The following is a 14,887-nucleotide window of genomic DNA, read 5'->3' as shown; positions in this document are numbered from 1 at the left end:
ACTCAGGACTCTGATGAGTTGCAAGAAGATGTACACACACCACCTTCTGAAGGTAGGCAAACCCACAGACATCAGTCCCTGCTTCGGCACCAGTATCCTCCCCTAAGGAGGCATAGCGAAGATGTCACACAGAGCACAGAGGAACCTGAGGGCCCATCTCTGTTTGGTAGTATGGAGGCATCCATGTTAAAGGTGCAGCACCTACAATGTAAGCAGATGACATTAATGCACAGGAAGCTGGCAAGCTACAGCAGAACACCTAAGGGAGATGACAAGTGGAATTAGGAACTTTGCACTGTAATGCAGCAGGACCATATCACCCACCGTAGGTGCAATCACCAATTGATGGGTAGGTTGGATGGATTCAGCAGATCTGTTAAGCGCCTCACTAATGCAATTGCATCCACTGTAGCATGTTGTAATGGAATTGGTACAGTATCATGGGATTGAGTAGTTCCTGTTGGGTATACTGTTTCAGTTAATGATTTCGATTTTATTGAGGGATTGTTGCACACACCTGCGTGGACACATTTCTATTTGTGATTATTGTGACATTTTGTGTAGGTGTCCATTGCCATGAAGGCAGTTCACTCCAGATTGGTGGGTGCAACTAATATGTTGAGGTGTGTTATGATACACTTTATAAGTACAACATTACACACATAAGCATTGTACATCTTTATGAGATTGTTTCCCAAAACATCTTTACATCTGCAAAAGTACAGTGCTACTGTACAGCAGTAATTCCAAGGATAACAGGCATGACCATGACTTAACTTCTGTTCTGGTGATGAAGGGGTTGATTTTCATCTTGGTCTGGGATCAGCAGCAAAGGCGGAACTGGTATGACTGGTTTCATAGTGGCAGGAACTGTGACAAGTGGAAAAAAGCTGAGTTTTGTCCTTTTATCCTTTCCAAACTGACAACTCAGGTGTGAAGGTTTGGCTACCACTGCTGCACTGGTGCGTATGCACATGTGATTGGCTCAGTGATAAAAGTGGGTGGGGTCCTGCTGCCAGACGCTTTAACCTATAACTCCTTCAACGTTTGAAAGTTTCTTGGTGGTGACATCAGAACATGAGCGTTTTATCGCCTGTGCTCCAACTAACATCTAAATAGGGCAGGTGGGCCGTCATGGCAGCAGATGGGTTTTCAGATGGAAAAGTAGCAGCGGGACCATTACCACCAAGATCTAAAGCAGGCCCTTATTACATGAGCAGCTCCCATGTATTTCTTACCCTTCATCTTTGCTCCTTTTTCAGCTATTCTGGTTACGTTTATCAGAGTTAAAACAAAAATATGAAATCTCCCTTATAATATTCATCATAATGTCCAATTACTGCACCTTTTTTGCACTCCAAGGCAGTCTTTACTCACCTTCTTACCTCTCATAACATTTGTAGTACATTATACCCCTGCCTCCGTGCCACCTTACTAACAAGAAACCTGATACTCTCATCCTTTGCATATGTATACCTTAGCCTAATTGCTAATTACTTACCTCAGTGAAATCAATTAAAATTTAAAACATAACCGCCACTAGTCTCACTATTGCTTTAACGCTTGATCCTCTGTTTGTATACGTTCCTGATTTATATTGCTGCAACAATTATAGGGACTCATAAACAACTTGCTGTGACTAATCTAAACATTTTAAACTTGAGCCTTGAAATAATTATAGAAATATATGTGACTAAAATAAACCAACATTTACAAATGAAACTTAATTCTCAAACCCCTCACTTTTTGGTCCACGTATCGTCTCATTTCACTCCGAGCTAGTCAAGATATCATTCACAACACTTTTGTTTTAAATGATGGTATAGATACTAAACCAGATGAACACGCTACCAAAATTGCAATGAATACCATCCACCAAAATTTCAAGGAGTTACGTCACCACAACATAATCATTCACTTCATTCTGGTTAATTATACAAAGCTCCAAATCTCAAGGAACTCTACAGTAACCCCACACTGACATCTATACTGATGCAAACCTCACAGTCCTATTGTATCCACTAATTCCCAACCAGTATAAGTAGATTTTCATCATATTTATATTTGAGCTCATCAACCTAATAAATAAAGCATATATATTCATAAATTATGAATCTTTAAAACATAATTGAACAATGAATACATCCAGGTTGCCTCCTGTCTTGAACCAATGCCCTTCCATATTGTCTCAAATACCTATCCCCTTCTCTGGCCAAGATTGTGAATGTCTCAGACTTAATACTATCTGCCCCTAATTATACAATTAACATCACTATTACTGACCCTTGACCATCTCTATTTACATCACTCAAAACCACCTATACAATCCCAAAAACATTTATATTGAATGAAAAGGTATCCAAATGCATTACCCAAGTGGCTATAGTTTTAGACCCTTGTCCTACTCCATTTCACACCCATCAACTAATCGCCTACTCTCTCCAATTTAACTTATCATCAGAAGCCCTCAACTGAATCATTATAAAAACATTTGAACAAATTAACATCTTTCTTATTGGACATGCAAAATGCCCATTCTCCTGGAAATGCGATTTTGAACAAATAATTACAAGCTACAATTACAATTACAAACTAATATTTATTAATGAAAGTGATAGCCCTAAAGGTAATTTCAAAACTATTTTTAGTTATAGGACGACTCAACCATCTAACCCCTCGTTGCTAGTGTTTCTCATATAATCATATAGGTTTATAGTAATGTATACAGTTCTCTGCATTCCGCTTTACATATAGAAAGAGGAAACTCATCTCATGATTGTCTTTGTGCACGAAGGTGTCCCTTCCTGCACAAACACAACATCCCTGCAACGCAGACATGTTTCAAGTGTGCCTGCATTTGGCGCTTGGTAGCCCATTGTGCGTCAGTGCAAGGGAAAAGGGCAGAAATGCACCATATCTTGTAGATACGGTGCATTCCTTGACTTTTCTTTTATCCCAGGGCAGCACAGCAAGAAGGCTTTCAGCAGTGTCCTGTGCTGAAAGTTTGTAAATATGCCCCTCAATTTGTATAACATTTTAAGCTTTGCTATTTAAATAAGAGTAAATGTGTCAAGAACTGCGACAAACAATTTCCTCTAATTCTTGAAACTGAATTTTGGTAATAGCTAGTGTGTGTTTCTAGAAGCCTCACCTAAGCAATCTAGTTTCTCGTAGAATAGCACGTGTTCTCTTTAAGGAGGATGTTAACTCATATCATCCATGTAATCATTGTCATCTTTTTTGCCTTTTATAGGAAGAGGTCATTGATAGTTTTGAGTTAGGCATGTTAGATTACAAAAAACTGGCCACCAATTTTATATTTAGTATAAGATGAGGCATCCTCCCCTCCCCAAAAAAATGTTTACGATTTAAAAAAAACTATTTTCTTTTCGATATGGAAAGCAAATACATTAATGTAAGATGTAAATTATGCTTGCCAGTTGTGGAAAGTGCTTTACCTCGATTTGGCGACTAGGGGAAGTAATCATTCATATACATGAAGTTCTTTGAAATAATAGTCTCCCCCTGCCATGCAATACACTAAATGGAAAAATTACTTTCCATCAAAAATAATATATCTTCAGCAACAGTTATAAATAACTTTACAAAGGGTTTGAGGATAGAGATGTTCAACTGTGATTATTTGCAACAATTTTATTTAGCAGTGTTCGGAGTTATCTTCCCTAGACTAAATAAGCATGACAGGCTATTTCAGCCCCTGGATTATGCAGATAAGGAACTAAAATGTCATTTACATTTTTAGTCTTTTCAAACAGCAACAAAACCAAGCATGCAAGGAAATTAAAATTCATAAGTTAATTGGATTCCGTGACATCCTCTCCAAAAATAATATTTTCGCTTTGTATTGTATCAAAAATGTAGACTTGGTGCAGTAAGTGTAATACTTAAGGTTAAAGGCCTTAGTTCTATAGTTAATGACACATTTAGTATTATTACACATATATATATTTTTTGGGACATTAATGGATTTATATCAGCCTGGTCAAGTTTAGCAGTTTTAATGCAAACTTAATGTAAAGCAAAGATGAACGTTTTCTGATACAAATGTTACATCTTTTTATACATTGGTTTTAATCTCATGCTGGTATGTTCACTCACTCGTGACAATGGAGCCATAATGCACCAGTTAGCAGACCTGACATAAAATTCACGTATAGTAGTGAAAATTACTTCACGTTAAAAAACATAGAAATACACTGAAAAAACAGAAAGGTTATAGGGATGTTATAGTTAGGAAACACAATTTAAAAAAAAACTAGAAATTCAATTAAAAAAACAAAGGTTTATTGTTTATAGTTAGTCTCACATTTTAAACGTACAAAACCGTAGAAATTGACCTGTTATAGTTAGAGTTATCTAAAACTCGTGCCCTACGGTGACCATAACTTGCACCTTCACCATGCACTGCTAATTACCCCGCAAATTATGGCACTCGGCATCTTTGATAACATAATTGATAATATCGATGTAATATTTGCAATAAAATTTCTGACAAAAAAACTATCTACGGTTTTGTACTTTTAAAATGTGAGCCTAAGTATAACGCCCGTCACTCTTGTTTTTTAAGTGAAAAAAATAAATATATGTATATATAAATATATCCACACACACACACCCACACACACACGTACGCACACAATTCAGTGATCCTCTCTGTACTTTGAGGTATATGTTAATAGATAACATTTTGCCATTAACCTGAACTTGTCTTTTTTATTCATTGTCAGGATGTATACATTCGTCCACAACCATCCTTACTTTTGCAATGACGAATTCAAAGTTATCTCATATGGCATATTAAAAAACACTGTCAAAATAAATGTTTTGATAGACTTCCAATTTCTAAAAGCATATAAATATAGGTGGTCATTTGATTACCTAGATTGCCAGGACAGTAGGGCCCAGATTTAAGAGGCCCTAACACCTCCTTGAGCAACATTAGCGTAATTTCTTTTTACTCTAATGTGCCCCAAAGAGGCCAACATCGCCGCAACAGATTTACAAACCCCTTGTACCACATTATTCCTGCACCAGGCATAATGTATGCAAGGAGGCCTTCCCTCATTAGGGAGACTGCAAAAATGGCACACAGCAATCCAGAACATTTCTTTACACCATTTGTGGCGGCATTTTTAATGCCTGCTCAGAGCAGCCATTAAAAGGGGGCACACCATTGCTTACAATGGGCCCTATGTACTGTTCAGGGTTACACCAACATTTTGGCACTTACAGCATGTCACAAAAATGTTGATGCTATTGCCCCCTACCCTGCACCATGGTGCACAGTATTTTAAATACAGCGCACACATGGTGGCAGTAGCGGGGTGCTAAGGGGTACAAGCACAGTGGTGCTGATATGGGTGCAGCACCACTTTTCTTAACTCTGCCCTAGATTTTCAGGCCTCCTCTTTCCTGGGAGAAGACTGCCCACCATATTTAGTGATGTCTTCTTGTCTGGCAGATGGGGATCTCTATGCCCTTGAGGCTGATTTACTCAAAGTGCAGATGAATGGCGATTGGATAATATTTTTTCACCTAGCAAGCTGGAGTTTGTTTCAGTGCAACAAAACATTAGACCCAGCAAAATGTCCTTTAGACTGGCATAAACGTGCAGAATTGCATTAATTTCACTTTATGGCTGTTGTGAAAAAATCCCCAAATTGCACTACAATGCCACATTATGTAATTACGTGTTGCTTAGAGCAAACATTTAGAGCAAGTGCACAGGACCAGAACATTGCTGTTTGTGCTGTTTGGGGCCTATTTACAGGCCCTGGCACCATCGGAGTGTCATTTTTTTAATGCTCCGGTGGTGCAGTGTGTCAGCCCATATTTATGAGGCCCTGCAAACCACCTTGCATGGCTTCTCAAGGCCTTGTAAATATGGCCCCCTTTCACACATTACTCTGTGTAAAAGGGGAATTCCAGATTTACAAGGCTGGGAATGCGTCAGATTCCTACACCAACCCAGGAGTAGATTAAAAATGGTGCAACAAGGAGAAATAATTTAATTTCTCCTTGTTTTTCCTCTTTCTATGTGTGCTGCACTTTGCAGCACACATAGATGCCGGAAAATGCAAGTGATCATTGTTTATGTGCAGAAAGGTTTCCCTTTCTGCAAGAAACAATCATCCCTGCAATACAGGCGCCCTTGCACCATGGTGCAAGGGTGCCTGCATTTGGCGCTAGGCTGCCAATTGTGCTCCAGCACTGAAGAAAGTACAGGGATGAGTTGTATTGCTGTAAATACAACACACCTCTGCACTTTCCTAATGGAGCAGCAAGGTGGCTGAGGCTCCAGGCTGTGTCAGTATTTTGTAAATATGCCCCAATCTTTTAACATGTTAGAGATGTGCCCATGCATTCATGATTCTTGGCGCAGGAGATAAATGTAAATGTAAAACTGTGGATGGACTTGTGAAAGTAATTGTTGAAGAGTACTTAATAATATATTTTTAACTGTATTAGAGATCCGTGAGAATGGGAGATTGAAAGCACACATCTATAGGTATCTATATTTATTACGTAGAGATTACAGACCCAGCTGCTTATTTCAGAAGACAGCCAAATCAGAAGGTAGATGCAAATAGGTTGATGTAGCATGCAATCTGAACCTCCACCAATGGGAGGAATATACAAGAAAGTCATGGGGCACCAATGGCCTACAAGACAACTTGGGTACTGGACACAGAATGCAGGCAAACACTTAATTTGGAGGTCTAAAATATGTCAGATGCAGGGCGAATGACACAAAAAGATATATGCCCTATTCACAAATTCAAGGTCCACTTGACCCAGTTACAGCTTAGAGAACCACAGGGTTTATGATGATGGAGCCTAAGCTGTCTCTTCTATCAGACACCTGTTACCTCATGGCCAGGTCAAGGGAGTTACTTGAGTTCCTGTTCATAGGGGACCTGCTCTAGCACTTGGGGCTGGACCTTTGCTACATAAGTGGGGCCAGGGCTGATTTGCAAATGGTAGGGTGCTGTGTGTAATGGTATGGTGCCCACAAATGAGTGAGAATAATTCAAGCATTCCACCTTTCATTTTGTTTGTTTTCTTCTGTGTGAAACCCTTACTGTGACAGGTACACCTGGACATGGGTCCAGAGCTCACTATTCCTTAGGACACATGTTGCACCAACTGAAAAACCCTAAGTAGGCCAAAAATGGTCTGAGGTTGCTTATGTTCCTATTCAGGAAAACCTGGCCTGGCAGTTTAGGCTGGACGGTTCCTCCTCGACAAGCCAAAGAGAGATTTGCATAAACTGGTTCCTGTATGAAGTGGTGGGGTAGGCACAAAAAATTATGGACTAGCCTATGGCCAGAGTATTTACCAGTGGCTGAGATTAGTTCAACATTCTGTTCATCACGTTTTTGGCATGGGAGTTTAGGCTGGACGTTTCCTCCTGGACAAGCCAAAGGCAGATTTGCATAAACTGGTTCCTGTTTGAAGTGGTGGGGTAGGCACAAACAAATTATGGACTAGCCTATGGCCAGAGTATTTACCAGTGGCTGAGATTAGTTCAACATTCTGCTCATCATGTTTTTGGCATGGCAGTTTATGCTGGACGGTTCCTCCTGGACAAGCCAAAAGGCAGATTTGCATAAACGGGTTCCTGTTTGGAGTGGTGGGGTAGGCACAAACATATTATGGACTGTATATGGCATGAGTATTTACAGTGGCTGAGATTAGTTCAACATTCTGCTCATCACATTTTTGATTTCCTCAGTGTGACATGTATGGCAGAGGTAGATCCCATGTTCACTGTGTCAGAAGACTCAAACTGTAGCTAACTGATGAGGCTAACTAGGATAAAACCAATATAGGGTTGTTTGTTTTCCTGGTCAGAAGGGATTTTGCTTGGCATTTAAGGCTGGCCTGTACCTGCCATAGCAGGACTAATCCTGATTTGCATATGGGTTAAGCCTGTCTGAGGTGGCATTGATCATGATTGCCAAACAATGATAGACTGCAATGCGACCAGAAGTAATTATCAGTTGTTGAACTTATTTTAGGCATTCCGTCAAATCCCTATTTGGTTTCCTCCATGTGATGCTCTAAGTGTAATGGGTAAGTCCAAACCTGTGTGCTGCACCCACTGAGCCACAGGACTCAGGACTCTGATGAGAACTAACTAGGCTGAAATCAATCTTGTGTTGCATGTGTTCTCATTTAGAGGAGACCTGCACTGGCAATTATGGCTGAGCTGTTCCTTGTGGCATGGTGGACTGGGAGGATCACTGAATATTTAATAATGGATGAGATTAATACAAGAATTCCATGTTTCACTGTTTCGTTTTCATTAATGGCCTGCCCAACACATGGGCCTCAGATTATAGTGATGGTCACCCCTTCCTATTTAGAGAGAGACAATTCTTAGTGGATTTCACTGTCCAAGACTGCCATAGAATGGAGGGATTGGCAGTAGACATTAAGCTAGCAGTCCTAGGCCAGTAAATGATTTATTTGAAAATAGTAAATGTGCAAGTCAAGGCTATTTTTTCTTGTTTTTTTCAAAAACAATCTTTGGTAATGGAGCAAAGTAAATATGGCACCCACTAGTTAGAATTCTCTGCCATCAGTGCAACCCATGTGTCAGTGGTTGCAGTAAAGACATTAAAATACTTGACAGGTTAGTCGGGTGTCTTTAAATCATATGAGAGGCCCTATTATTAAAACTATTGCAGAGCAATACTGCAAAAGCTATTACCAATAATGCATAGTCTATGCTGAACTACTCTATTGAGAAAAACTGTTAAAATCTTCTGTGAATTAAATATTGTTTAAAATGCCAAAACATCTTATTCATCCACCACTCATGAACATACGTAATCAAGAACAGACCGACAGAAATTCTACAAATTTGCAGTCATATCTGTTCAAAGAAGGAGAAAAAATAGTCAAACGATTTCTTTAGTGATGGTGCAGTACAATAGTTGTAACACTCAAAAGCTTAAGGAGTCCCAAAAGCAGCACAAAGGAATTTAAAGGAGAAACTAGAGAGTAAAGAAAATCCAATCTTCTCTTGCCTCATGTTGCAGGCATGTAAGACAACATTAGCTACTATGGAGGAAGCCTCAGCTGAATGTAGTAATCTAATGCTTTGCTAGGTTATGCTCATTATAAGTAGAAAAAACCTTAGGAATGTCACAAAGAGGCATAGTCATCTTCAGAGAAATATGTATTAAGTTGCAAAAAAACATCATTTAAGTCAAGAAATCAATATGTGAAACCCTCCAATCAATTGTGTAAAGATCTGAATAATGTAATGACTAAAAGAAGGTGACAAAAAACGTGTTAAGGAACTGGGGCTCTACGAGCACTACAGTTCCCCTTTGGGGTGTAAACATCAATTTTGTCAATACATATTACCAACGTGGCTAACAAAGGCCTCTTGGGCACCAAAATCAAAAGAAGTTAGCAAGAAATTGGTTCTGCCTGAGACAGACTAGAAGGCAAGGGTACGGTCAGCTAACTTCTAAGCCCATTGCTCCCAAAATATGGAATTATTTTTCTCTATGTGGTGAGAGACCAGCAGTATTTCCAGCTCTTGGGTACAACAGAAAAGCAGATAAAACATCAGTGCTCACATCAGGTAGACATAAATGGACAGACTGACTGACTGTCAACATTAACACCACAAACCACTCAAAGAGTGATGAGAGGAATTCTTATGATGTGTCTAACCACTAGCAATCACTCAGGGTAGCATCCAAACCCATAATTATTTTGCACACTTTGCCACCTCAGTTTGGGCCCAGCCATATGCACATCAGTCTTGACCCTGCTCCTCAAGGGAACAATCCAGTCTGAACTGCTAGACCAGGTCCTCTGTGAACCAGAACTCAAGTCTCTTAGGACTGGTTTCACTATGATTAGGGCTCACCAGCCAGGTGGAGCTTGGTTTCAGTGGCACACTGAGCACAGAACCCACATCTGAGCCTACCCTTGCCACTTAGATGGAACATCAAACACACAAAAGGAGAAAGAAGGAATGCCTACAATTTGCCCAAGCACTGGCAACCACTCAGGATTGAATCTGAGCCCATCGTTCTTTTGCTCACAATGCCACCCCAGCTCAGACCCACCCATTTACAAATCATTGTTGAACTTGCTTCTCATAGCAACATCCCAGCCCAATCTTGTAGGACAAATCCTCTCTGATCCAGAACACAAGCAGATCAGAACAGGTTTCACCTTGATTAGGGTTCAACAGCCAGGTATAGCTTGCTTCCAGTGGCACAGTGAACAAGAGACCCACGTTTGGGCATACCCTTGCCATTTAGAGTGGTATCAAGCAATGCTTACAATTTGTCTAGCCACTGGCAATTACTCGGAGTAGCATCTCACCCCATAGTTCTTTTTCTCACCATGCCACCTCATTTTGCACCCAGCCATATGCAAATCAGTTTAACCCTGTTCCTCATGGGAACAGTCCAGCCCAACCTGCCAGACCAGGTCCTCCCTGAACCAGAACACAAATCAGCTCAGGCCCAGTTTCACCCTGATTAGGGCTTATAAGCCAGTTATAGATTGTTATCAGTGGCACGGTGAGCACAGAAACCATGCCTGTGCCTACCCTTGCCACTTAGGTGGTATATCAAACACACAAAAGGTGAGAGGAGGAATGCTTGCAATTTGTCTAACCACTGGCAATCACTTGGGGTAGTATTCAATTCATCGTTCTTTGGCTTACAATGCCACTTCGGTTTGGTCGCCCCCATGTGCAAATCAGTTTCGATCCTGCTCCTTGAGGGAATCATCCAGTCCAAACTCTTAGGCTAGGAGGTCCTGCCTAAACTTGAACACAAACAATTCAGGATAGGTTTCACCTTGATTAGAGCTCATAAGCCAGGTATAGCTTGGTTACCGGGGCACAGTTAGCACATTACCCACTTCTGGTCATACCCTTGTCTCTTAGAGCAGTACATCAAACACAAAGAAGGAGATGGGTGGAGTTCTTACAATTTGTCTAACCACTGGCAATCACTTGGTGTAGCATCACAAGCAATTTATTTTGTTCACCATGTCACCTTAGTCTGGACCCAGCCATATGCAAATCCGTCTTGACCCTGTTCCTCATGGGAACCGTCAAGCCCAAACTGCCATGCCAGGTCCTCTCCAAGCCAAAACACAAGTGACCCTGGGCCAGTTTAGCCCTGATTAGGACCAATCAGCCAGGTATAGCTTTCTTCCAGTGGCACAGTGAGCATGAGAAGCTTGTGACTTTAGCTTACCAAAACACACAAAGGGTGATGGGGCAAATGCTTTCAAATTGTCTAACCACTAGCAGGGGATAGGGCTAGCATCCCAACCCATCATTCCTTTGCTCACCATGTCTCCACAGTTCAGAATCATACACATGGATATCTGCCTTGGTTTACAGTCCAGCCCAAACTGCCAGTCCAGGTTCAGGAACAGGAACATGAGCAAACCAGGACCACTTTCATCATTATTAGGCCTATCTCGCAAGTATAGTTGGTCCCAGTGGGACTGTGAACAAAGGACTGAGTCTGAGCATACCCTTGACAAAAGGTGATGAGGGGTATGCTCACAATTTGTCTAGCCACTCACAATTGCTTGTGATAGAATTCCAACCCATCATTATTGTGCTCACTATGCCACCTCAGTTTGGACCCAGCCATATGCAAATAAGTCCTGACCCTTCTTCTCTCTGGTTGAGAGAGAGCCTGACTTGGCATTTTGGGATGGACTCTTTTTACTGGAGCAGGATCAAGACTGCTTTGCCTGGGTCTACCCTGGGTGGCATGGTGGACAAAAGAACAACAGGTTGGAATGCTACCCTACTTCATTAGTAGTAATTTTACAAATGCTGAGACTTTGCACTATCTTATCTTTTCATGTACGGAGTTCTCTGCCCCAATTGAGTTGTCTCCTTGCTGTAAAATTACTCTTAGTAAATTAAACTCATAGCTTGTGAATACTAAAAAAACTGGTTAACTTACACAAACATGTAGGTATACCTTTGTGAATCACACCAACAGTATGCAAATGTTTAAGCTCTGTCAATGTTTTATGATATAGCATTCTCCACAGCTGATTGGTCCATAGCCAAGTCCTTGATGTGGCTGCCTTCTTTCCTTTTTGTACTATATACTCTTCCATGCATTTTTACTTTTTTAACTTTGGAGCTTAGGTGCCCATCATCAGTTGGGCGACTGAGAAAAAACTTGTTGGGGATCATAGAGGAACTACACAGCCCTATGGTGCCTGACAATTCCTATGGACCTGGCTTCTCCTGAAGCCAGCATGGGAGCCAGCTTGCACACAGTGTTCCCACCCTCGGTCAGTGTAGGAAGAAGCCTGCTTCACACCGGTGCACCCCTGCCTAGAATTGGGCACAGAGGACAGGAGCAGCACTCAGTACTGCTCCCACAACTCCTTTCCTCTCCAGAGGTAGACATTGTTGGAGCACTCATGTCTCTTTAGCTCCCCTAGTGTTTTCACCCCACTTGACTGCTGAGATGCTCACTACCTTTATATTAGCCTCTTCTTCATCTTTGCTCACCTTGGAGTGGTGGTCCCTGGGAACATTAGCAATGATGATGGGACCACACATACCCCAATGGCAATCTTCACTCCGGGGTCTTGCCCATTTCTGGGAAGTTCTTGGCACTTCAAGAGAGGGACACTATTTGCATCCTGTTCAAACTCAGTTCCCCATAAGGATTTGCACTTTTTCAGGATTTTTTTAGGTCCACTTGGGTTGTTTTCCATGATTTTGTTCTTATTTTGCTCCTGTTGCCCTTCTTAAGCCTTGATGAATATCCATTTTTGGGATTCCTGACATCTAAATTCTTACTATCTTTGGAGCTTGCTTTACTGCATGCTCTCCCTCCTATGAGGGAAAGGTCAGAACCTGTCCTTGGTCTGGCACCTGATGTTTTCCTCAGTCCTGTGTACCTTCCAGCTGCACCCTAAAGCCGGAACCAGAAACCTAGGGCAGAATAGCCTACCTGCATACACTCTTCAGGTCCCGCTGTCTTCATTGGCCCCTTGCAGGTCACACATGTGGGGAAAAAGTCAGGGGGAAGCCCTCTGATGAGCATTCAACCTCAGCAGGCTGAGCCCTCAGACCTTTTGGGGGACCCTTTTCCTCCAGGGCCACCAGCAGGTCTTCCTTCTACTGTCCCTCAGAGGGATTGAAGGAAACCAGTGCTGCTGGCCCTGGCGCATTAATCCCACAGATTCCCATTCAGGTCAAGTCTAGAGGACCCCAGTACCCTGGGCATGAGTCCACTCTTTTTCAGTACTGCAAAAGCCACCTTTTCTCTCTTTCCTGTCCTATGCAGAGGTTTTTATGTAGAGGTGAAAGGTTGCAAAAGGTAGTCACCTCTTTCAAATCCTACGATGACACATTATCACTCCCTAACCACCTGAACCCTCCCACAGTCCACAAATAACCAAACCCTCCCACACAGCATGTTGGGACATTCCAAGATGGTGACAAATTGGTCTGTTGAAAGACCTCTCTGAGACCTTGAAAACATGCTCCTAGCTTCATCAGCTACCTGGTCTCCCACATTCAAAACTTAAAAGGGAAGCCCCCTCAAGCACTTGCCTGCAGAGGAAAGGTTGGATGCATCTTCCAGGGCCGATGCAGTGAAAAAATAATTAGCATCTGCAGAATCCGTGCACATCCTTTCCACTCTCAGACCCAATCAATAAAATATGGTCCTATTGTGTAGGAAGGCTTTTATTTCTCTGACTGGCCAAACAAATATTTAACTTGACCTAGCAGGGGAACCAAAAGCCAGGAATCTGATTAGGAGGTGAGTCTGAGAAATATAAAACATCTTCATCTGCTGGAGACAGTGCATATATGACAAAGGTGACAATACATCTGCACTCTGGGTCCATGTTTACTATAAAATTAAATTGGGTGTTCCCCTAATCCCTAGGCCTAAATATGGTGACATTATACTCCTGTGTATATTTAGCACAAATCGTTGGAAAGACCCGCTGGTGTCATCAGCACTGAGACTGCTCTTATGCAAAGGAGGCTGTGTATGGTTTCAGGCATTAATGCAGCTATGTCTCTTGTGGACGAGTCTGCACCCCACCCCCTGCAATCCTCTCTCCTCCTTGTTCTTCTCAGAGCATATTGGGAGGTGTTACATCACAATCTCTACACAATAGAGTTACTTCATTGACCACCTCACGGTTCACTAAAAAGGCAGCTGGAATAAGAAGCCCAACTGTGGCATGCAAACACTTATGTATGATGCACAAACACAAACCAATCCGAGCGAGTGTACCCAGTCCATGGTGGGCTTTTATCAAAAAGTGGAATAGTCTTTGCAAAGACTGATGGCACTGTTATGTCAGAGTCTTGAGGTGTGAGAAGCCCAGCTCACCCTTAGGAAAGCCCAAGGCCGCCCTTGCTATGTAAGGTGGCCCTACTTACAGATTGTCATGGTTTAATAGATCCCAGATCACTCAGGGGTGGCTCACTCAGCAGATGGGGGGCAAGATGGGGATAGCACTGGACTAAAGTTGCTGGATACTACTGGTCTAAATCTTCTGGCTTTAATAGGACCACTATTAAGGTCTCTGTAATGGACCATGGTAGAATATCCTCCACCAGTGCTTTTTGATATACCTGCAAACATCTACTGGCTACCCTGTTATGTTTGGCAACACTCAGCAGTGTGAATATCCCTCCATGGGGTTTTGTTTATGTTTAGTTTCTTGATTTCCTCTGACACTATTGGTTTTTCCTGGTGATCTTTTTTCCTTGGGATAACTTAGATAATCCCTGCACTGCAAACATTAGGCACATCTCTTTGCCTTCTGGTACTTTAGGGTTCATGTAGCTGTTTATAATAAGTGTGGCACA

This window comes from Pleurodeles waltl, chromosome 10 (genome assembly GCF_031143425.1).
Source record: "Pleurodeles waltl isolate 20211129_DDA chromosome 10, aPleWal1.hap1.20221129, whole genome shotgun sequence".
NCBI lineage: Eukaryota > Metazoa > Chordata > Amphibia > Caudata > Salamandridae > Pleurodeles > Pleurodeles waltl.
Note: the sequence above shows the minus strand (reverse complement) of the source record.